The sequence below is a fragment of the Triturus cristatus genome, chromosome 8 (genome assembly GCF_964204655.1).
Source record: "Triturus cristatus chromosome 8, aTriCri1.1, whole genome shotgun sequence".
In the NCBI taxonomy this organism is placed as follows: Eukaryota; Metazoa; Chordata; class Amphibia; order Caudata; family Salamandridae; genus Triturus; species Triturus cristatus.
In genome coordinates, this window is record NC_140591.1 from 1,128,995,234 (window position 1) to 1,129,021,190 (window position 25,957).

Sequence of the window (25,957 nt, forward strand, 5' to 3'; positions counted from 1 at the left end):
GACTACCACTAGAACATACCTCAGTCTGTTCACTTGGGGCATTTAAATGAAATCAATCTGTATTCTTGTAAAAGGACCTCCTTCTCTGCCTATTATTCCCAGACTCACCACTGTCTTTTTCCCAGTATTAAATTGCTGACAAATCAAACACCTTTGACAGATGCTTTCTGCAATTGTCCTGAACTTTGCATTGTACCAGGTTTGCTTGAACGACCTGATCATCGCATCCCTTCCCAAATGTCCCTGGCCATGATACATTCTTGCCATTGACGACAAAATGGAGTTCGGCATTACTGGTCTGCCATCTCTGTAGACCCAAACATGGTCTGTTTCTCTTGGAGCACATCCTGCCTTAATCCAATCTTTTTTCTCTTCCTCTCCTGCCTCATCCTGCAACTGCTTCACTTCATCCCATGTCTCTAAGACATTAGTAAACATCACAGAACAAAAAGACATTTCACTCTCTCGTTCCCGATTAATAGACTGATTTGTTTTTGCACAGTATTGCGCAACATCATTAGCGTAACGGTTTCCGACCGTTATAAAATCCTCTCCTTGTCCATGGGCAGCACATTTTACAACTGCTAACTCCTTAGGCAGCTGTATCGCCTCAAGTAATTTACCAATCACTTCTGCATTCTTTATCGGAGTTCCACTCGATGTCAAGAAACCTCTCTGTAGCCAAAGTTGGCCAAAATCATGCACAACTCCAAATCCATACTGACTATCAGTCATCACAGTCGTCCTCAAATCTTTCCCAATCTCACAAGCTTTTGTTAACGCCACCAATTCAGCAACTTGCGCAGATTTCACTCCTTTCAATGGTGATGCTTCCATGACCTCTGAAACTTTGCACACCGCATATGCTGCACATAGCACACCATCATCATTTCTCAAGCATGATCCATCCACAAACAACACATGATCACTCTCATGTAAGGGAAGATCCCTTATGTCTGGTCTCGGTTTTGTACAGTACTCAAGCACATCCAAACAATCATGATCATCTTCTGCTTTCACACCCACATTTTCAATATCCGGCAAGAGTGTCGCTGGATTCACATTTACACATCTCTCAAGAGTCACATTTGATGCTCCCAGAATCACTTTCTCATATTTAGTCAGCCGACTATGTGACATGTACTGGGTTCTGCTTCTTGTCAAAAGAATTGCCACATTGTGAGGTACGAATACCCTTACAGGATATCCCATTATGATTCCCTCACTTTGTTCCAGGCTCCTACATGTTGCAGCCACAGATTTCAGACAACCTGGTAAACCCACAGCTACAGGGTCAAGTGTCGATGAGAAGTACGCAATAGGCCTTCTCAGTAATCCGTGCTTCTGAATTAACACTGAAAGTGCACATCCATTTCTTTCACTGCAGTACAACTCAAACTCCTTTTCGTAGTCAGGCATACCCAAAGCTGGAGCCTCACACATTCTACTTTTGAGCTCTTCAAATGCTGCCATTTGTTCTCCATCTAGTTCCAATGGGTCTGTCATCTCACTTTTTGTCAGTTTAATCAGTGGCTTTGCTATCAGCGAAAAATTAATTATCCACTGACGACAATAACCCACCATACCCAGGAACATTCTCACTTCCCTCTGGGTTTTCGGGGCTTTCATTCCCCTGATGATTTTGATTCTGTCATCAGTCACTTTCCTCAGACCTTTTTCAATATTGTGCCCAAGATAATTCACCTCCTTCTTGCAAAATTGCAATTTGGCTGGAGATACCTTTAACCCTCCATCTGCCAGATGATTCAGTAAAGCTATGGTATCTACTTCACAAGCTTCACGCGTCTTTGATGCCACAAGTAGGTCATCAATATACTGCACTAGTACTGAGTTCTCAGGCATGATCAAACTCTCCAACGATTTTTTCAATAACTGATTGAATATCGAAGGACTCTCTGTATACCCCTGTGGGATACGACACCATGCTAAAATACGCTGGCCAAACCTAAATGCAAAAATCGGCTGGCTATCATGATGCAATGGAATTGAAAAGAACGCATGACACAAATCAATCACTGTATACCACTCAGCATCATGTGGAATCTGATACAGGATCACTGATGGATTTGGCACGATAGGACAACATGCCACCACAATTTGATTAACTTTTCTCAAATCCTGTACTATCCTAAATTTCCCATTAGGCTTTTTTAGTCCCATTATCGGTGAATTACACGGACCACTCAATAGTTCTCTCAGGACTCCCTGCTGAATCATTTTCTCAATTATAGGAGTTATTCCTTCAATTATTTCTGGTGTCATTTTGTACTGAGGAATGTTAGGATATGTAATTCCCTCTTTCACTGCAATTTTCACTGGATCTACATTATTCATCAATCCCACATCCTCTCCAGTAAAATCCCAAACTGTCCTTTTCACTGTGTCCCTCAGCTCTTGAGGCAAATCCTCCGGATCAAACACAGCAAATGCACCAATTAACTCACTTTCTCTATTCTCTAGAGTCACTCGGTACAAAACATCCTCATCTGGTGTCTCAAAAGCTATTCCATCCGGTGTACAGAAAATTGTACAATTCATCTTGCACAATAGGTCCCTACCTAGCAGGTTCACTGGACTCGTGTCACAGACAATAAATCTGTGCATGTCTGAAAATTTCCCTATCTGTACTCTTACTGGTTCAGTAAGACGTGTTCTAATTTGTGTATTGGCTACACCAACTACTTGGATTGCTTCATCCGAGAGAGGAAGATTTCTAACATCTGTTGACCTGACAGTTGATCTTGTCGCACCTGTGTCTACCAAAAAAGTAACACTCTCTTCATTTATTTTCCCATCTACAAATGGTCCTGCCTGGTCTATTTCTAGAGTTGCACCAAGTATGCACTCTTCCTCCTCTCTTCGGCACCGTCAATAATCACCCTCAGACTCACTCCCTTCATTCTTTAACAAGTACTGTTGTACCTGGTTAGAACGTCTTGGTTTGTTTACCTGTTCATCATTGTAGAATCCTGAATCCTGATTATACTTTTGTGACCCTCTATTCTGCGGCAAGGGCGGTTTTGGCTCTTGGCTCTGCTGTCTCACAACTTTCTGTTGTTGTTGTTGCTGTTGATTATTTCCTTCACTCTGCACCTGTTTATTCAAGGGTTTATTCTCATTACTCGCTAATGGTGGATTAGTACATTCCGATCTCCAATGCCCCAATTGGCCACAGTTGTGACAAGGAAACTTTTTCTTTGCTTCCTCAAGACTTCCCTTTCCTTTCCCTGCATATCTAGGTCTATTCCCTGCATTATTTCCTGGATTATTTGCCTGCTCCACTAACTGTGCTTCCTGTCTTTCCGCAACTTTCACTTGTGCCCACATTGCTTTCTCTTTCAGCTTTCTTTGTTTTGCTTCAATTTCATCACTGAAATATTTTGCATGTCTCAGAATCTCATCTATTTTCTTACTCTGCCAATCCACTGTGTGCTCACGAATTCTCTCACCAATTTCAGGTCTAAGACCATATACAAATCTGTATACAAAATGACTCAAATCTTTGTCACCCAGGTGTTCATCTCCACTGAATTGTTTAAATGCCAGTATCAGCCTCTCGTAAAAAGCATGAACTGATTCTTTTGCTTCCTGTTGTGTTCGATCTATTTTTACCCAGTCTGTCTCTTTTGCAGGTACCTTACTCTTCAGGTAAACCATCACCTGGTCATACTTTCTCATTACTTCTGGATCTGGTGCCCCTGTTCTTGGATCTCTTGGATATTCCTCAGTAGGCCAACTCACAACTATTTTACACTCAGTCCACAAGTCTGCTGGAACAATTATATCAAACAGACTATTCAGGTCAATCCACAGCACTTTTGACAATTTCACAAACCTATCTACCTGCCTATACCACTCGACGGGCTTTTCTCTCAATCGAGGGAAATCATTCGTAAATGATAAAATATCCTGTCTGGTCCATGGAACATGTACATATCCTCCTCCAGGTATTTCTCTCATAGGATAATTATCCACTGGTTTCTCTTTTTCTCTCAATGGAAATGCTGAATAAGTTGTTCTATCTTCGGATTCCTCTCTTTTCTTATACCACCTATCCTTCCACTTTTCTACATCTCCCCATCTTCGTAATAATGCTACCATTTCCTTAATTTGTCCTGTTCTACCAGTAGCATTCAAATTTTCAATATCTTTTTCTGTAAAATCCATCCTGTAGGTTTTTTGTAAAGCTTTCACTTTATCAATGTCAACTCCCTGCTCATTCGCTATTGCTCTTAGCCTGTCATGTGTATTTCTTGCTCTCCAGGTAATATTCTTACACATAAACATTAGCTCACCATCATGATGACTCTTCAGAATTTCTGTTGGAACTGTTCCTGTAACAAGCTCCTCTAATTCTACACGTAACCTAGCCACATCAATTGCTTGTGAATCTTTATCTTTTTTCTGAAGAACTTTCATCCAATCATTCAAATCTTCAGCTGTTATCTCAGTAGTTTGTCTCACTGGAACCACTCTTTTCTGCGGTTCTAAAATTGGCATCCCTGAACAACTAGCTTCACTAGCATCCAGTATTTCACTACATACGTCATGTCTGGATTGTCTCAGGTCACTTTTTCCTGCTCTTTTCCCTGAATCTCCTGAAGGACCAACTGAACTTATCAAATTATTCCCAACATATGGAATCACCAGTCCATTTTCACCTGTCCTCTGTTTGTCAAACACAGGCATAACCGGACCTATAGTTACAGGCACCGTAACAGCTTCCAGATTCTTTGTTAACTCCCTAATCTTCTCAGTCAGCTCTGTTGTAGTTCTGGCTAATTGTCTAGCATTTTTGTCACTACCTCGATTCTCCCTGAAAGAGTTACTACCTCTTGATTCAGGTGTCACATTTTCTGTCTCAATAATACAAACTGTATCTCTTATCGGAGAAACAACTGGTGTACTCTCATCTGGTTCTGGTCTATATGGTGGTGGTCTTTTGTAAATCATGTCATTCAAAACCTCATCCTCATACTCATTAACTCCATATCTTCTCATTTCTGACTCAGGAACCCTTTCTGCTCCCCCTTCAACTGTTCTCATCGGATATAATCCCTCTGACATACTAGCATCTCGCCACCTTTTCATTCGATCATGATGAGTCTCACGATCATGTCTCCTCCCAAACATGTACCTGTACTGTCCTCCAGATCTCTGTTTTTCTCGCTCATGTACTTCCTCTTCCCATTCCACTAAAGCCTCAAACTGTGTAGGTCTTGGTTTCGGGTCTAGACATAACATCTTTTCCCGTAAATTTCTCAACACGGCCAGATTAAATGAACCATGTTCCGGAAATGCTAGAACACCATCTTCTTTAGTATACCTAACCCAATTCTCCAACCATATACAGGTATGATACCCATATTTCGCAGCCATGAAGGATGCAGGTGTTTTCGCTGGAGGTAACAACTCACCCTCTCTCGTCTTAACATCTTTATCCTTGTTAAACCACTTTTTAATTTTTCCAAAAAATGTTTTCTTCTTTTTCTCTTCTTGGTAATACATTTTAGCTTTTACCAAAAACTCTCTACTCTTTTCCGTATTATAAATATACAATACGAATTTTCAACCAATAACAGCGCGACTCACACTAACGCACCAATCCTGGAGCGTCTACGTCACTAGAATAGCTCTTCCAATCCTTGCGCGGCTCACACCAACACACCAATCCCAGCGCGAACTCTATTCTGATCCACTATCCAATCAGAGCGCGGTCTTTCTGACGTCAGCAGTCGCTGCAGTCGCTTGTCTCCTGTCTCCTGTCACTCGTCTACCCCTCCTTTACAAAATCTTTTCAGTAGACTTCGTGTCAAAAATTTCTACAAAATCTATTAGTTACAACATAAAAACATCTCCATTGTCTGCTTCGCTATCCACAGAATAGTAAAAGAAAATCTATTTCACAAGAATCAACAAACTCTCATACATCCCTTAACTGTTTCCTCCAGGACTTATCCAAAGAGTCTTACAATCAATTAAATGTATATACATTCACGCACATTCATACAAGAAAATATAAGACATACACACAGAATCCTGCTTCCCGAGAACAATCTGTCTTACCACAGAATTATCACATACATCAACTAAGCAGCTTACCTCTGCCCAATTCCTCAAACAAGCTCAGAGAATACCTATTACTCCTCCCGCAATAAGCTTTAACGGCAAACCTTACGGATCCCTGGGACTTAAGACCAGAGTTTCACAGATAACCTTCACTACCATACACACTCCTTATATACCAGAAATATATTCTAATAGTAACATACAACAATGTCACTGATTCCGAACCCAGACAATGTGACGCGCAACTTCAATTGTCACACGTTTTTCCTTACAATTCCGTCTTTCCCGAGAGCAGCATATACTTCCCTCTGCCCTACTACGGAACTGCTACCAGCTCCCAAATTCCAGAAGCACTACATATAACTCAACATGACGACTCCAACATATAGTATTAGTACATATACCAACATCAATAATCAACAATCAATAAGCTAATGTACAAGCAATCTTATCAGATCAAGACAATCACCAATAACCATTCTCTGCTACCAGGAAATTGATAGAGATCAGGGTGTGTATAATATCCCTACTACCACGGATAGAGTAATCTCACAGTTACACGCACATACATTCATCATACACTAGGGCCCATTTCACTAACATACGCTCAAATACTCTACCAGCAATAAACCTGAGGAAAGAAAACTCCTAAACACCCTGCATCTATATCGAGGTCGATAAGACCTGGTTATTGTGACTGTCCATAAACATAATCTATACAACCTATACAACAATAATCAAAATATAGTACTCAATAATTGACAAGAAATAATAACCAACACCATATTCAAAATTATATTGCTTTATCTAAAATTAGTCAAGGGAAACAATCAGAATAAATCATTTTTTCTCATAGTTACCTATTCTAGCTAAATGTCAGAACAGGTCAGGACAAGTCTCTCGGTAAAGTCTCTCAAGACGAAGTCCTCTCAGCAACGATCCTCAGCAACGCAGATTCGGTACGCGGCAAAGGCAAATGGCAAGTGGCAAGTGGCAAAAAACTCTCTCTAGGCTAACAATTCTTATAGTAAATTAAACAAAGGAAAGACACATTTCATATCAACTTCTTCCGTCGAACCCCTGAGCAAAGCGAGAAGGAAAGGATGTAGCATTGCTACATTTGAAAATCTCTGCTCAGGAAAAATCACAAAATAAACAAAACGGAACAGGAACCAAAAAACACAACTGTATCTTATGAATTCCACTTTTCCTCGGCAATGAGATCATGGTTCAGAGTCTTTCTCTAAAGCTCCTTTGTTTCCCAAGGCTGCCAAGGACGTTTCATTTCACTTGGAGATCACCCAAAACTGCTTCTGTCCTCACGGAAAGTTTTTACCAGGCAAGCAAGGACTGTGGTCAGCTGACTTCAGGACCATATCCAGCAGGGCTCTCTCTCGTCACAGTTTTCTACTCGAAGCCAGGCTTAACATATCGGCCATCTTTGTTTAGGCCACCATAGGCCACAATAGACCATCTTAATTAAAGAGACAAAACAACGTTACCACAGCATAGTGATTAAACAGTGTTAATCGCAATCAAATAAAGGAACAATAAAATGTTGAAGACAAATGGGCTATATTTAATGAGGTCCAGTATACAAGCCCTGAAATAGTTAAACGGAAAGGGTATACAGTTCCTCTATTTGTAAAGGCGAGTGTAGAGCACACTCTCCTTGGAATTAGACTAAGTGGGGGGTAATATTCAGTAAGCCTGAAGGGTATAGGACTGTGTGGGGTGGGGGAACCCACATTGGTGGAACTAAAACCCTCACACACCCAGCAAGCTAGGTGTCATGCTTCATCATCTGGGTTTTGCTCCTCGTCGGGTCGGCGCTGCAATTCCCGACGGGCACCCAGGGATGGGGCTCTTTGGCGGAGATCTTTTGTTCCTTGCCGAGGGTGAGTGCAAGTGAGGGCCAGGAAGGTGTAGATGTTTGTGAGTGTGGTTAAAAAGGGGTTGGTTAGTCTGGATAATTGATTTTATTCGGTCAGTAAACCACCCTGTTAAAAATGAAATGAGAGGCGGTAGTCTTGACTAAATGGGTCAGGGACTACTCTACTCTGCTCCGGTGGTCAACATGTTTCATGCCTACAAGGTCAGGGGGATCCAGCGGCAATTCATCAGGACCAGTGATTACAACTATCTACAAAATTGTGAGGGTGTGGTACTAATTATTTACAGTGATGTATAAAACTACCCTAAGTAAGTGTCGGAAAAACTAGACTCTTACATGCTGGACCGGCCTATAGAAAAGGGAAAGAGGAAACAAAACAGGCACCAGCGTACATTAAGACGCACACTTAGTCAAAATTATACATTAAAAAGAAGAAAAGGAGCAAGAGACTCCTCCTATGCATCTTCACTGGAAAACAATTTACGTTACATACTGGTGATCATGCACAGGTGGATTCATGGTGCAGGAACGTGTCAGGTGATCAAATCTAAAATTTAAAATTAAAAACACTCAGAATCTTACGTTAAGTGCGGTAATGCTCACCTAACGTATTAGAAAGTGCCACTCCAGTCGGTACTTGGCGAGCCTCTTGGGGATGCGAGATTGCCTACTGTAAATAATGGTACAGAGTAAAGAGGCGAGAGGCTCATGCTAGAGGGAGATTCATACTCCCTATTCGCTGTGTACAAACAAGGGTAGCAAAATAACCCTCAGGTCCCGTGACAAGCGAGAGGCTCATGCTTGAATAAGGTGCATCCTGCCTAATCGCTGTGTCCAATCAGGACAAAAAGGTGGCAATTTACCCCTTGGGGCCCGTGACAGGAGAACCAATGACCGTGGAATGCCCCGTCCCCCCGTCCCAGGCGTCTCACGAGAGAGACAGGAAGGAGACTAGGGACCGGGTCGCTTCCACAGCCGCGGTACGCCGATCACCGAGACCGAGGGAGTCTCAGCTCAAGAAGTGGAGTCTTAAAGAACGGGATGCAACTACTCACAGTTTTGTCGCCCAAGGGTGGTTTTGTAGACCTACCCCGCTCCGCCGAAACCGGGAAGTGAAGTCTGCTTCCCGCTGCTCAGTTAAGAGTAAATCCTGTGAGGTTAGGTGGGTACTGATTGGTCACCGGACACCGCGGGAAAGAATAAACAGGCAGTCTAGTTTCCAGGGTAAACATGGGTGCCATCTTGGAGAGGGGTATGTCACTATGTAGTGGATAGTGTGTAGGGCATTAAGGGGTCAAGGGGTCCTCTAAAGATAACAAAGTACTGTCAAAATATAACCATCTAATATATCCATCTCAACAGTATTGAATAGTCATGCTCGTATGTATGGTCGTATGAGTGAGACTCAGACACATATATGAGAACACGTCTTATAACAAAGTGATGTAGGAGGTGTGGCGGCTTAATTTTACCACTAATCATCTAGATGCCAATAAAGTCAGATCTGTAAGTCATGATAAGTGTATTAGGGACTGACATAATGCTGCCGACGGCAGTCTCGTCATAGAGGATGATTATAGGCGCCATATTGGGATGGGAAGATGCGTGATGTGATATTCCTGACAAATAGCAAGGCGCTGCAGGACGTCGTTCTCCGATGTAAAACTCACGACTAATGTATTAATGTCATGGGAGAAACGCGCTTGGAAAAATATATATGTGAGGTGACTCCGACGAGGCGGTGTTTAGCCAGAGAAGTATGGTAAGGGTTGCTAGATATGCCCAGTTACTGTCACTAATTAGGAGATGGTGGCCCTCCCTTGCTTTGGTATTACTCGCTGATAGGATTACAGTGAAGTATAGGTATCATAAGAGTCTAGGGATATGCCCTATCACTATCAGTATTATGGGATGATGTTCCTCCCTTGCTTGGGTCAAACTTGCTAATGGGGACTAAAATGAAAAGTAGGTATCATCTAGGTTTCAGTGAGTTAAAGAAACCCATGGTATGTCATCATTAAGACCCCGTGTATCCGAAGCCAGTTTGTGGACCCATCTTTGTTCCAGTCTGAACAAAGATTGTGGTGGCATGCCTGGATGTGATTCAAGAACAACCCATCTTAAGGAGTCTGCTGTGTGGTGGAGATTTTTGAAATGACAATACAATTTTGTGGTCTCCTTAGAGCATCTGATGTTACTTTTGTGCTCTGTGATGCGTGTCTTAATTGGTCGTGTCGTCATCCCTATGTAATACAAAGCGCAAGGGCATTGTAATAGATAGATGCAATTCTTTGAATTACAATTTGTGTGGCGTCCCAATTTCCAGGTCAAATTATCAGATAAGGCCAATTCCTTTACGGTCATCGTCTGATAACAAGATGTGCAATTGCCACACGGGAAATGTCCTGTGACTGGTGGAAGGCCCCAAAGGGTCGCCTGGGTGTTCTGCGCTGTTTTTTTGGGTCTAGTATGGATCAGAATATCTTTAAGGTTTTGCGTTCTCTTAAAGGCAAACCTTGGTTGTGGTAGAGTTAGATCCCCAGCCGCCAGAATCCCCCAGTGTTTCTTAATGACTTTTTTTATGTTGTTTGAAGATGGGGTAAAAGAAGTCACACATGTCAAGATTTCGGTTTGTTCACGGGTCCTAGTCTCTAGTAAAACCTCTCTAGGGTTATTCCTTGCCCGTTTCATGGCGTTGTTAATAGTTGCGGGGGGGTACCCTCTCTCTTGTAAATTATTGGCCAGGGTATCTGCCTCTTTCTTGTAGTCCAAAACAGAACTACAATTTCTCCTTAATCGGAGAAACTGGCCAAACGGAAGGTTGTCCCTCAGTGCTTTGGGATGGTGACTGCTATACAACAACAGGCTGTTTCTGTCCGTTGGTTTTTTATAGAGACTAGTGGTTAAGACTCCTGACTCCAGTCTGATATCTAGGTCCAGGAAGGCAATGTGTGAAGGGGAGATGTGGTTGGTAAATCTCAGGTAAGGATTCTGGATATTAATCCATTGGCAGAACTCTTCACATCTGCTCATAGAACCCTTCCAAAGGATAAGGATGTCGTCAATGAATCGCCTCCACAAAATCAGACTCTCATTAAAGGGGTTGCTCGGGCTCTGAATGACTTCCTCCTCGAAGGCTGCCATATAAAGGCAGGCTAAGCTAGGGGCAAAAGTACTGCCCATAGAAGTCCCTTGGCATTGATGGAACAGTTCATTCCTGAATTCGAAAAAGTTCTCAGTTAATGCCAAGGATGCTAGGTCCATAATAAAAGACACCGGAGTGGGTGATGTCCATTCTTCCTTACGTAGGACCTCTTCGATCACAGTTAGGGTGGCTTGTTGTGGGATATTAGTGTAGAGTGCCTCCACGTCTAGAGTGACGAGGAGGCTGATATCCCCATTAGGTGCCAACCCTTCAATTGTTCTTAAGATATCACTAGTATCTTTGATATAAGATGGTATCCTTTGGACCAGGGGTTGCAGGTAGTGATCCACAAATCTGGATAGAGGCTCCAGGACCGAGCCAATTCCGGACACAATGGGCCTACCTGGGGTGGGAAAGGTTCCCTTATGGACTTTAGGCAAGGTGTAGAAATATGGTGTTACGGGATTCAGTGTGTTGAGGAAGTCAGCCTCTTTCTTTGAGATCCATCCATTTGTCTCAGCCTCCAGCGTGAGGCTGTTGATGGTGTCCTTCAGCCTAGGAGTAGGGTCTAAAGTGATCGGGGTATAGTATTTCCGATCACTTAGTTGTCTCCGACATTCTCTCTCATAGTCAAGGGTGGACTGGATGACTGTAGCCCCACCCTTATCCGCTTGTTTGATGGTGATTGAGGGGTCATCTGCCAGGGCCCTGGCTGCATTCATTTCCTCCTTTGAGAGATTATAGAAGGTGTTGGACCTATCTCGTGTCATGGCTAAATCCTTTAGTATTGCTTTTTCAAAGGTTAGGACTTCTGGGGGGACCATGCCAGCGTTGGGAGTAAAGGTTGAGGGATTGTGCAACCCAGTGTCTGTATACTCAGTATCGTCATTAGATTTGTTGTGAAAAAAGGCTTTGAGGCGAATCTTTCTGAAGAAACTATGCAATTCGCAAGCTTCCCTGAATTTATCAACCTTAGGAGTTGGTACAAAGCCTAATCCTTTGCGCATCACTCGTAATTCAGTGTTATCGAGTGATCTTTCAGAGAGGTTGATCACTAGGTCCTTCTGCCCCTGCGTTGGCTCCGGGTTTCCATTGGTGGCTGAACTTGATCTTGCCACTGAACATGTTGTGTTCCTCGCCTTCGCCCTCTTCCTCTGCCCCAGCCTCTGCCTAAAAAAGGTTGGGGATTGGTTCCTGGGTAGAATTGGGGAGGACACGGGGGAAACGTGGGGTATTGCCAAAATTGAGTTTGTGGTGGTGGACCAGGGAATATCGGTGCCCCTTGATTATAGAAGGAACGGTTGTTCTTTCTTCTCTGGTTTGAGAAATCCCAGCTACCAGAGCTTGAGTTACTGTTGTTGGAGCCCCTCCTGCTATTGTTGCTAGATTCTTCATCGCTCGAATAATTGTTCCTGTTAGGTGTGAAGTCTGGTTTAAGGTAGGGGAAGATTTTTTCTTTATCAAACCTAGAGATGTCCTTCTGTAGTTTAGTAATCTTCTGTTTAAGAAGATACTCCCTATTCTCCGTTATTTCTGAGTTGATTTCAGCTAACTTCGTTTTGTATGTGCTGTTAGGCACTGCAGATTTCATATTGGACTCAGCAGTTTGTATCCGTAGTAACAAGGCATCAGCGAGTCTTTTTGCAGTGTTAATTATAAGAACTAGGAGGTCACGAGTGCATTTCCAAGAGACTGAAGACCAATCTTTCTTGAATGGGGGATCCTCCAGAAATAAACGGGGAAAAATGTTCACGATCAGTCCATTGGGGGCAATGTTCGCCCTCAAATACTCAGTCATAACAGCACCATGCATTGTTATTCTGAGCCATTCTTTTTTGAGGGATATCAGATTAGACCAGTCATCTGAGTGAGACACGTTTGCTGTTGCACCTTCTACTCCTAGGAGTGATGGTGTTCTGAGGATGTCTGAGACTGCATCCTCGCCATAGCTAATCCCTAATTCTCCCTCCATTGTGTGGAAGACGGGAAGCAATGGCCACTAACCCAACGTGGGGGGTTAGTTGGTTGTGGGGTGGGCCTACCAGTGTAGATTGACACTGTAGGTAACCTCAGTCTTATCCTACGGTTTTACAACCGCGCAATGGATCGCAATCAAATAAAGGAACAATAAAATGTTGAAGACAAATGGGCTATATTTAATGAGGTCCAGTATACAAGCCCTGAAATAGTTAAACGGAAAGGGTATACAGTTCCTCTATTTGTAAAGGCGAGTGTAGAGCACACTCTCCTTGGAATTAGACTAAGTGGGGGGTAATATTCAGTAAGCCTGAAGGGTATAGGACTGTGTGGGGTGGGGGAACCCACATTGGTGGAACTAAAACCCTCACACACCCAGCAAGCTAGGTGTCATGCTTCATCATCTGGGTTTTGCTCCTCGTCGGGTCGGCGCTGCAATTCCCGACGGGCACCCAGGGATGGGGCTCTTTGGCGGAGATCTTTTGTTCCTTGCCGAGGGTGAGTGCAAGTGAGGGCCAGGAAGGTGTAGATGTTTGTGAGTGTGGTTAAAAAGGGGTTGGTTAGTCTGGATAATTGATTTTATTCGGTCAGTAAACCACCCTGTTAAAAATGAAATGAGAGGCGGTAGTCTTGACTAAATGGGTCAGGGACTACTCTACTCTGCTCCGGTGGTCAACATGTTTCATGCCTACAAGGTCAGGGGGATCCAGCGGCAATTCATCAGGACCAGTGATTACAACTATCTACAAAATTGTGAGGGTGTGGTACTAATTATTTACAGTGATGTATAAAACTACCCTAAGTAAGTGTCGGAAAAACTAGACTCTTACATGCTGGACCGGCCTATAGAAAAGGGAAAGAGGAAACAAAACAGGCACCAGCGTACATTAAGACGCACACTTAGTCAAAATTATACATTAAAAAGAAGAAAAGGAGCAAGAGACTCCTCCTATGCATCTTCACTGGAAAACAATTTACGTTACATACTGGTGATCATGCACAGGTGGATTCATGGTGCAGGAACGTGTCAGGTGATCAAATCTAAAATTTAAAATTAAAAACACTCAGAATCTTACGTTAAGTGCGGTAATGCTCACCTAACGTATTAGAAAGTGCCACTCCAGTCGGTACTTGGCGAGCCTCTTGGGGATGCGAGATTGCCTACTGTAAATAATGGTACAGAGTAAAGAGGCGAGAGGCTCATGCTAGAGGGAGATTCATACTCCCTATTCGCTGTGTACAAACAAGGGTAGCAAAATAACCCTCAGGTCCCGTGACAAGCGAGAGGCTCATGCTTGAATAAGGTGCATCCTGCCTAATCGCTGTGTCCAATCAGGACAAAAAGGTGGCAATTTACCCCTTGGGGCCCGTGACAGGAGAACCAATGACCGTGGAATGCCCCGTCCCCCCGTCCCAGGCGTCTCACGAGAGAGACAGGAAGGAGACTAGGGACCGGGTCGCTTCCACAGCCGCGGTACGCCGATCACCGAGACCGAGGGAGTCTCAGCTCAAGAAGTGGAGTCTTAAAGAACGGGATGCAACTACTCAACTCCTGTGAGGTTAGGTGGGTACTGATTGGTCACCGGACACCGCGGGAAAGAATAAACAGGCAGTCTAGTTTCCAGGGTACTTTGTTATCTTTAGAGGACCCCTTGACCCCTTAATGCCCTACACACTATCCACTACATAGTGACATACCCCTCTCCAAGATGGCACCCATGTTTACCCTGGAAACTAGACTGCCTGTTTATTCTTTCCCGCGGTGTCCGGTGACCAATCAGTACCCACCTAACCTCACAGGATTTACTCTTAACTGAGCAGCGGGAAGCAGACTTCACTTCCCGGTTTCGGCGGAGCGGGGTAGGTCTACAAAACCACCCTTGGGCGACAAAACTGTGAGTAGTTGCATCCCGTTCTTTAAGACTCCACTTCTTGAGCTGAGACTCCCTCGGTCTCGGTGATCGGCGTACCGCGGCTGTGGAAGCGACCCGGTCCCTAGTCTCCTTCCTGTCTCTCTCGTGAGACGCCTGGGACGGGGGGACGGGGCATTCCACGGTCATTGGTTCTCCTGTCACGGGCCCCAAGGGGTAAATTGCCACCTTTTTGTCCTGATTGGACACAGCGATTAGGCAGGATGCACCTTATTCAAGCATGAGCCTCTCGCTTGTCACGGGACCTGAGGGTTATTTTGCTACCCTTGTTTGTACACAGCGAATAGGGAGTATGAATCTCCCTCTAGCATGAGCCTCTCGCCTCTTTACTCTGTACCATTATTTACAGTAGGCAATCTCGCATCCCCAAGAGGCTCGCCAAGTACCGACTGGAGTGGCACTTTCTAATACGTTAGGTGAGCATTACCGCACTTAACGTAAGATTCTGAGTGTTTTTAATTTTAAATTTTAGATTTGATCACCTGACACGTTCCTGCACCATGAATCCACCTGTGCATGATCACCAGTATGTAACGTAAATTGTTTTCCAGTGAAGATGCATAGGAGGAGTCTCTTGCTCCTTTTCTTCTTTTTAATGTATAATTTTGACTAAGTGTGCGTCTTAATGTACGCTGGTGCCTGTTTTGTTTCCTCTTTCCCTTTTCTATAGGCCGGTCCAGCATGTAAGAGTCTAGTTTTTCCGACACTTACTTAGGGTAGTTTTATACATCACTGTAAATAATTAGTACCACACCCTCACAATTTTGTAGATAGTTGTAATCACTGGTCCTGATGAATTGCCGCTGGATCCCCCTGACCTTGTAGGCATGAAACATGTTGACCACCGGAGCAGAGTAGAGTAGTCCCTGACCCATTTAGTCAAGACTACCGCCTCTCATTTCATTTTTAACAGGGTGGTTTACTGACCGAATAAAATCAATTATCCAGACTAACCAACCCCTTTTTAACCACACTCACAAACATCTACACCTTCCTGGCCCTCACTTGCACTCACCCTCGGCAAGGAACAAAAGATCTCCGCCAAAGAGCCCCATCCCTGGGTGCCCGTCGGGAATTGCAGCGCCGACCCGACGAGGAGCAAAACCCAGATGATGAAGCATGACACCTAGCTTGCTGGGTGTGTGAGGGTTTTAGTTCCACCAATGTGGGTTCCCCCACCCCACACAGTCCTATACCCTTCAGGCTTACTGAATATTACCCCCCACTTAGTCTAATTCCAAGGAGAGTGTGCTCTACACTCGCCTTTACAAATAGAGGAACTGTATACCCTTTCCGTTTAACTATTTCAGGGCTTGTATACTGGACCTCATTAAATATAGCCCATTTGTCTTCAACATTTTATTGTTCCTTTATTTGATTGCGATCCATTGCGCGGTTGTAAAACCGTAGGATAAGACTGAGGTTACCTACAGTGTCAATCTACACTGGTAGGCCCACCCCACAACCAACTAACCCCCCACGTTGGGTTAGTGGCCATTGCTTCCCGTCTTCCACACAATGGAGGGAGAATTAGGGATTAGCTATGGCGAGGATGCAGTCTCAGACATCCTCAGAACACCATCACTCCTAGGAGTAGAAGGTGCAACAGCAAACGTGTCTCACTCAGATGACTGGTCTAATCTGATATCCCTCAAAAAAGAATGGCTCAGAATAACAATGCATGGTGCTGTTATGACTGAGTATTTGAGGGCGAACATTGCCCCCAATGGACTGATCGTGAACATTTTTCCCCGTTTATTTCTGGAGGATCCCCCATTCAAGAAAGATTGGTCTTCAGTCTCTTGGAAATGCACTCGTGACCTCCTAGTTCTTATAATTAACACTGCAAAAAGACTCGCTGATGCCTTGTTACTACGGATACAAACTGCTGAGTCCAATATGAAATCTGCAGTGCCTAACAGCACATACAAAACGAAGTTAGCTGAAATCAACTCAGAAATAACGGAGAATAGGGAGTATCTTCTTAAACAGAAGATTACTAAACTACAGAAGGACATCTCTAGGTTTGATAAAGAAAAAATCTTCCCCTACCTTAAACCAGACTTCACACCTAACAGGAACAATTATTCGAGCGATGAAGAATCTAGCAACAATAGCAGGAGGGGCTCCAACAACAGTAACTCAAGCTCTGGTAGCTGGGATTTCTCAAACCAGAGAAGAAAGAACAACCGTTCCTTCTATAATCAAGGGGCACCGATATTCCCTGGTCCACCACCACAAACTCAATTTTGGCAATACCCCACGTTTCCCCCGTGTCCTCCCCAATTCTACCCAGGAACCAATCCCCAACCTTTTTTAGGCAGAGGCTGGGGCAGAGGAAGAGGGCGAAGGCGAGGAACACAACATGTTCAGTGGCAAGATCAAGTTCAGCCACCAATGGAAACCCGGAGCCAACGCAGGGGCAGAAGGACCTAGTGATCAACCTCTCTGAAAGATCACTCGATAACACTGAATTACGAGTGATGCGCAAAGGATTAGGCTTTGTACCAACTCCTAAGGTTGATAAATTCAGGGAAGCTTGCGAATTGCATAGTTTCTTCAGAAAGATTCGCCTCAAAGCCTTTTTTCACAACAAATCTAATGACGATACTGAGTATACAGACACTGGGTTGCACAATCCCTCAACCTTTACTCCCAACGCTGGCATGGTCCCCCCAGAAGTCCTAACCTTTGAAAAAGCAATACTAAAGGATTTAGCCATGACACGAGATAGGTCCAACACCTTCTATAATCTCTCAAAGGAGGAAATGAATGCAGCCAGGGCCCTGGCAGATGACCCCTCAATCACCATCAAACAAGCGGATAAGGGTGGGGCTACAGTCATCCAGTCCACCTTTGACTATGAGAGAGAATGTCGGAGACAACTAAGTGATCGGAAATACTATACCCCGATCACTTTAGACCCTACTCCTAGGCTGAAGGACACCATCAACAGCCTCACGCTGGAGGCTGAGACAAATGGATGGATCTCAAAGAAAGAGGCTGACTTCCTCAACACACTGAATCCCGTAACACCATATTTCTACACCTTGCCTAAAGTCCATAAGGGAACCTTTCCCACCCCAGGTAGGCCCATTGTGTCCGGAATTGGCTCGGTCCTGGAGCCTCTATCCAGATTTGTGGATCACTACCTGCAACCCCTGGTCCAAAGGATACCATCTTATATCAAAGATACTAGTGATATCTTAAGAACAATTGAAGGGTTGGCACCTAATGGGGATATCAGCCTCCTCGTCACTCTAGACGTGGAGGCACTCTACACTAATATCCCACAACAAGCCACCCTAACTGTGATGGAAGAGGTCCTACGTAAGGAAGAATGGACATCACCCACTCCGGTGTCTTTTATTATGGACCTAGCATCCTTGGCATTAACTGAGAACTTTTTCGAATTCAGGAATGAACTGTTCCATCAATGCCAAGGGACTTCTATGGGCAGTACTTTTGCCCCTGGCTTAGCCTGCCTTTATATGGCAGCCTTCGAGGAGGAAGTCATTCAGAGCCCGAGCAACCCCTTTAATGAGAGTCTGATTTTGTGGAGGCGATTCATTGACGACATCCTTATCCTTTGGAAGGGTTCTATGAGCAGATGTGAAGAGTTCTGCCAATGGATTAATATCCAGAATCCTTACCTGAGATTTACCAACCACATCTCCCCTTCACACATTGCCTTCCTGGACCTAGATATCAGACTGGAGTCAGGAGTCTTAACCACTAGTCTCTATAAAAAACCAACGGACAGAAACAGCCTGTTGTTGTATAGCAGTCACCATCCCAAAGCACTGAGGGACAACCTTCCGTTTGGCCAGTTTCTCCGATTAAGGAGAAATTGTAGTTCTGTTTTGGACTACAAGAAAGAGGCAGATACCCTGGCCAATAATTTACAAGAGAGAGGGTACCCCCCCGCAACTATTAACAACGCCATGAAACGGGCAAGGAATAACCCTAGAGAGGTTTTACTAGAGACTAGGACCCGTGAACAAACCGAAATCTTGACATGTGTGACTTCTTTTACCCCATCTTCAAACAACATAGAAAAAGTCATTAAGAAACACTGGGGGATTCTGGCGGCTGGGGATCTAACTCTACCACAACCAAGGTTTGCCTTTAAGAGAACGCAAAACCTTAAAGATATTCTGATCCATACTAGACCCAAAAAAACAGCGCAGAACACCCAGGCGACCCTTTGGGGCCTTCCACCAGTCACAGGACATTTCCCGTGTGGCAATTGCACATCTTGTTATCAGACGATGACCGTAAAGGAATTGGTCTTATCTGATAATTTGACCTGGAAATTGGGACGCCACACAAATTGTAATTCAAAGAATTGCATCTATCTATTACAATGCCCTTGCGCTTTGTATTACATAGGGATGACGACACGACCAATTAAGACACGCATCACAGAGCACAAAAGTAACATCAGATGCTCTAAGGAGACCACAAAATTGTATTGTCATTTCAAAAATCTCCACCACACAGCAGACTCCTTAAGATGGGTTGTTCTTGAATCACATCCAGGCATGCCACCACAATCTTTGTTCAGACTGGAACAAAGATGGGTCCACAAACTGGCTTCGGATACACGGGGTCTTAATGATGACATACCATGGGTTTCTTTAACTCACTGAAACCTAGATGATACCTACTTTTCATTTTAGTCCCCATTAGCAAGTTTGACCCAAGCAAGGGAGGAACATCATCCCATAATACTGATAGTGATAGGGCATATCCCTAGACTCTTATGATACCTATACTTCACTGTAATCCTATCAGCGAGTAATACCAAAGCAAGGGAGGGCCACCATCTCCTAATTAGTGACAGTAACTGGGCATATCTAGCAACCCTTACCATACTTCTCTGGCTAAACACCGCCTCGTCGGAGTCACCTCACATATATATTTTTCCAAGCGCGTTTCTCCCATGACATTAATACATTAGTCGTGAGTTTTACATCGGAGAACGACGTCCTGCAGCGCCTTGCTATTTGTCAGGAATATCACATCACGCATCTTCCCATCCCAATATGGCGCCTATAATCATCCTCTATGACGAGACTGCCGTCGGCAGCATTATGTCAGTCCCTAATACACTTATCATGACTTACAGATCTGACTTTATTGGCATCTAGATGATTAGTGGTAAAATTAAGCCGCCACACCTCCTACATCACTTTGTTATAAGACGTGTTCTCATATATGTGTCTGAGTCTCACTCATACGACCATACATACGAGCATGACTATTCAATACTGTTGAGATGGATATATTAGATGGTTATATTTTGACAGTACTTTGTTATCTTTAGAGGACCCCTTGACCCCTTAATGCCCTACACACTATCCACTACATAGTGACATACCCCTCTCCAAGATGGCACCCATGTTTACCCTGGAAACTAGACTGCCTGTTTATTCTTTCCCGCGGTGTCCGGTGACCAATCAGTACCCACCTAACCTCACAGGATTTACTCTTAACTGAGCAGCGGGAAGCAGACTTCACTTCCCGGTTTCGGCGGAGCGGGGTAGGTCTACAAAACCACCCTTGGGCGACAAAACTGTGAGTAGTTGCATCCCGTTCTTTAAGACTCCACTTCTTGAGCTGAGACTCCCTCGGTCTCGGTGATCGGCGTACCGCGGCTGTGGAAGCGACCCGGTCCCTAGTCTCCTTCCTGTCTCTCTCGTGAGACGCCTGGGACGGGGGGACGGGGCATTCCACGGTCATTGGTTCTCCTGTCACGGGCCCCAAGGGGTAAATTGCCACCTTTTTGTCCTGATTGGACACAGCGATTAGGCAGGATGCACCTTATTCAAGCATGAGCCTCTCGCTTGTCACGGGACCTGAGGGTTATTTTGCTACCCTTGTTTGTACACAGCGAATAGGGAGTATGAATCTCCCTCTAGCATGAGCCTCTCGCCTCTTTACTCTGTACCATTATTTACAGTAGGCAATCTCGCATCCCCAAGAGGCTCGCCAAGTACCGACTGGAGTGGCACTTTCTAATACGTTAGGTGAGCATTACCGCACTTAACGTAAGATTCTGAGTGTTTTTAATTTTAAATTTTAGATTTGATCACCTGACACGTTCCTGCACCATGAATCCACCTGTGCATGATCACCAGTATGTAACGTAAATTGTTTTCCAGTGAAGATGCATAGGAGGAGTCTCTTGCTCCTTTTCTTCTTTTTAATGTATAATTTTGACTAAGTGTGCGTCTTAATGTACGCTGGTGCCTGTTTTGTTTCCTCTTTCCCTTTTCTATAGGCCGGTCCAGCATGTAAGAGTCTAGTTTTTCCGACACTTACTTAGGGTAGTTTTATACATCACTGTAAATAATTAGTACCACACCCTCACAATTTTGTAGATAGTTGTAATCACTGGTCCTGATGAATTGCCGCTGGATCCCCCTGACCTTGTAGGCATGAAACATGTTGACCACCGGAGCAGAGTAGAGTAGTCCCTGACCCATTTAGTCAAGACTACCGCCTCTCATTTCATTTTTAACAGGGTGGTTTACTGACCGAATAAAATCAATTATCCAGACTAACCAACCCCTTTTTAACCACACTCACAAACATCTACACCTTCCTGGCCCTCACTTGCACTCACCCTCGGCAAGGAACAAAAGATCTCCGCCAAAGAGCCCCATCCCTGGGTGCCCGTCGGGAATTGCAGCGCCGACCCGACGAGGAGCAAAACCCAGATGATGAAGCATGACACCTAGCTTGCTGGGTGTGTGAGGGTTTTAGTTCCACCAATGTGGGTTCCCCCACCCCACACAGTCCTATACCCTTCAGGCTTACTGAATATTACCCCCCACTTAGTCTAATTCCAAGGAGAGTGTGCTCTACACTCGCCTTTACAAATAGAGGAACTGTATACCCTTTCCGTTTAACTAAACAGTGTTAATCCCACTAATACCCTTATGTGTATGTATTTATCTAGCTCTTGCAACATAGAAAAGCATTAATTCGAAAAGCGTTTTGTGCTCAAAAATAAACAGCACATAGCAACTTTAAACATGTAAACACGCACGTTATTATTAAACAGCACACTTATGCGTTCCCACGTGTAATTCTCTCTTGTTAAAACAAACGGATTGATTAGTATAAACACACTTACACAAGACAAATAATTAATAATTAATAATTAATAAATTAATATAACAAATAGACATGCCAGAGCTTCAAAACCCAGTTAATTTTCAAACTGAAAACTCTGCTCTAGCAGTTGCCTGCCCTTGGATCGCCCGTAAGATAACCCACCCATTACATATTCTGGAATTATGTAATAAACCTGCAGCGTTGTTACCCAACACCAACTGCCTTGTGTGTGTCATTTGGGTAACCTACTATGGGGAGAGGGGGGACAGCGGGGTGCCCCTGGGGGTACTATGAATGCAGGTGACTCCGGAATTTATGGCGCCTTAATGCTGGTTTAATAAGGGACGCTACGAATTAAAGCGTATTGAGGTCCTGGAGGCTAATACAAAAGGCGAGCTACAAATTGTCAAATTAAGCCTGCCTTGCAAGGCATTTGCGGTCAATCACCAAACATCTCTCATTCGGGCCTGCTGCAGGGTTAGAAAGGGAACTGGAGGGCTGAATGTGTCTCTTGGCGAGATTGAGATACATGTGGACTGAAGAACACAGCTTCATATCGCCCAATGGGGTGTCTCTGGCCCTTTAGAGTCGACAAACTCAGTAGCATTGAGTTGGGTAATCTCAGCGTTAAATGTAAATATCCTTAACAGCAGCACATCTGTTGCAGCAGGCGCTAGAAATAGCGCTATACGGAATAAGATTCAGCCAAAGAACGTATGACGACATCAGGGCATTTTTGGGCTTCGGGAGCTTAAATGGTTGACGTAGCTACATTTACTTGATGTTTTTTATCTGCAGATGGATGCGATGATCCAAGTATTCGATATTTAAAAATATGTTGGGGTCGCTAATGAGGTATTGCTTTCCTGTATCCTTATTTGCTGCAAGAGGAGGTCACCCCGACATCCGGTTTGCTGGCATGTGGGTGAATTAAATGCATTGCGTCCAGTGCCTGTAAGTCTGTTCTTTCTGTCATGTCTAAGCATGTTATATTACGTTCAACATATTTATGATATATGTTCTGTTGTATAGCACTAATACATTATCCAGAAAGCCACTGTCAATGTAAAACGTAGATTCAGTGGGTAGCTCAGTGTGTTAATGTGCCTGCAGCCAGCATACGGTATTTGTGACTTACTGGCCACAAGTTGCAGTGGAATAGTTTATTAAGATAATTTCCTTAGGGCAAGGATTTCTGTCTAACCTTCACGCCATAGGTTCCATAAGCGATAAAACAATCAGCGCACACGTTCCAGTCCCCGTGACACAGCTCAGAAGGCTAATGTGCCTACTGCAGACATGCGGGTGTAACCTGTAGGTCACAGGTTCTCGATAGAATTGGTCAGGGGATTAACGGGTATTTGGAGAGGTCTGAATGTAACCCGAAGGTTAGACATGTAAACCCAACTTTTCATCCTTATAAGGTTGTTACAGTACATACCATAGAACCGGGTGACAGTAACATCAAATTAGAGGGTCATAAAGCCAAAGCCAATATCAGGAAACGCAGTATAAAAAATTTTTTTTTTTGTTATGTCATGGCATATATTTGTGATGCTAGTTTATATGTAACGTCATATGTGTTCTTTTGTGGTAGGTTTCTGTTTTTTGTATTTCATGGCTTGCAGCACGATGTCGACTTTTAATTGTGCTGTTTTGATATATGTTTTGGTTTAGAGAATTTAATTTTGTTTTGTTTCAAACATTTTGTTGATATGAAAAGCAATATATGTCGACCATAACTTGATTTAAAAAACAAAAAAACACATAAATGCCAAATGTGGTCCAAAAGAGACACCCATATTAGTAAACATACTAATAATTGTATGGGTTATGTGATATGTTAGAATTTACATGTCACGTAACGTCACTTAATTTAAGGAATGTTCCATGGTTTACATTGTGTTATATTATGTGCTCTGATTGGTTAAGGCCTTGCTGGGTAACCATAAGTCTGTGAGTCGTTTCCCGGTTATTTGGAGGTACAGGTGAGTCTTGAGATCTCCCAGTTGGCAGGCAAGTTGGGTGTGGGGTGCGCTCTCCGGCAAGTCTGGCTGTATGTTTCTTCTCACGCCGTCTCCCTGCTTCCCTCTTCCTTTGTGTCTTTCTTGTCTGGCTCCTTCTGTTACTCCCCCTCTCTTCCTATCTATTTCTTTCTTGCTGCCAGTCTCTAACTAGATGTCTCAACCGGACTGTGTGCTTGCCTCGTCCTTTCTCTTCCTCTCTCTGCTTCCCTCTACTTTTCTGCTGTCTCTCTCCTTCACTCTCTGCCCTTCTATCTCTTTATCAGTGCCTGGCCGTAACTATGTGTCTCACCCTGTCTGTCTCCTTGCCCTGTTCTTTCTCTGTCTTTCTCTCCCTCTCTCTCTGCTTGCCCTTCTGTCCCCAATCGTTCATGCCTTTCTTAGCATTCATTTCTCAAAGTGCTTCCTTTCTCCTGTGGCCCCTCTCTCTTTTTCTGCTCCCCGGCTTCACTCTACATGTCTAATCTTATCTTCCCTTTCCCTTCATAACCCCCCCTCTGCAATATTGCTATCAGCCGATGGACAGCCTTGTCGGTGGGAGGCGTGAGACATGCATCTCGGGCTACCCCCAGCAGAAACAAACAATTTAGCCATAATGTTTACTCTTTTGTGTCGGAGGGAAGCGCCGGGATCTTCTCCTGTCAATTAGTAACGGGGTCACATTAGACTTGTGAAAGAATAGCACACAGTGGCACAGATGGACAGAGCACATGGTAGGCCGGTGTCTGATATGCATCCGATTAGACTGACAGTTTTGTCAGTCATTGTCTTTGTTAGAACAGATTCACAATTGCTTTATTAACCTTCCCCCTTTCTCAAATTTGCCTGAAAATACACCATTTGCCCACTGTTTATCAAAAGCTTCTCAGGGAAGATCCACCCCGAATCCCCCGTAAGTGGTTCGGTATCACCAGCCTCCACTGTTAAAGAGGGAGATAGCTCAACTGGAAATAGATCACCAACGAACAGGTAATGAGCTATTGCTCAAAGACTGCAGATTCTGAGGTCAAACACCTAGGCAAATACGCCACAGCCATAGTGTATAGAGAGGGAGAATGCCCAGGCACCACATTGGCTGCAATAACATGCCCCAGACGAGAGTCAGGGGTGGTAACAGAAATATTACATGAAATTGACCAACCTGTACATGACTCGCAGATACTACTCTGAGCTCTACTGCTCACCCGCAGTTCCTGACGTAGAGGCAGTGGCGGACTAACTGGAGCACATACATATGACATGGTTTATGGTTGAACACCGGGAGCACCTAATGGCTCCTCTGGACCATTCAGAAATACACTCTGCACTCAAGGGAATGCATGCGACCGGTGCCCCCGGCTATGATGGCCTCACCGTAACATTCTACAAGGCCTATCAAGACCTGTTGATCCCTCACTTGGTTACCCTTTTTGAGGAAATGGCCAAGACGGAGGTCATGCCACTCACAATGAGGGAGGCGCTCATTGTTACCCTCTTAAAACCGGATAAACTACCCAATAACTGTACCTCGCATGGGCCTTTGTCGCTACTGAACATAGACGCAAATATCTTTGCCAAAATTCTGGCCAATCGCTTCCCCCCTTTGGTACTGGGAATAGTTCGCCCTGAACAAGCAGGCTTAGTTCCAGGTCGGAGTATTACGTATAATCTTCACACCTTATTTGCCTGACGCAACAGATAGACCCGGAAGTGAAGGCCACGGCTGTCTTTTTAGATGCTGAAAAGGCATTCAATTCAGTAGACTGGGTATATATGAAGGCGGTACTATACA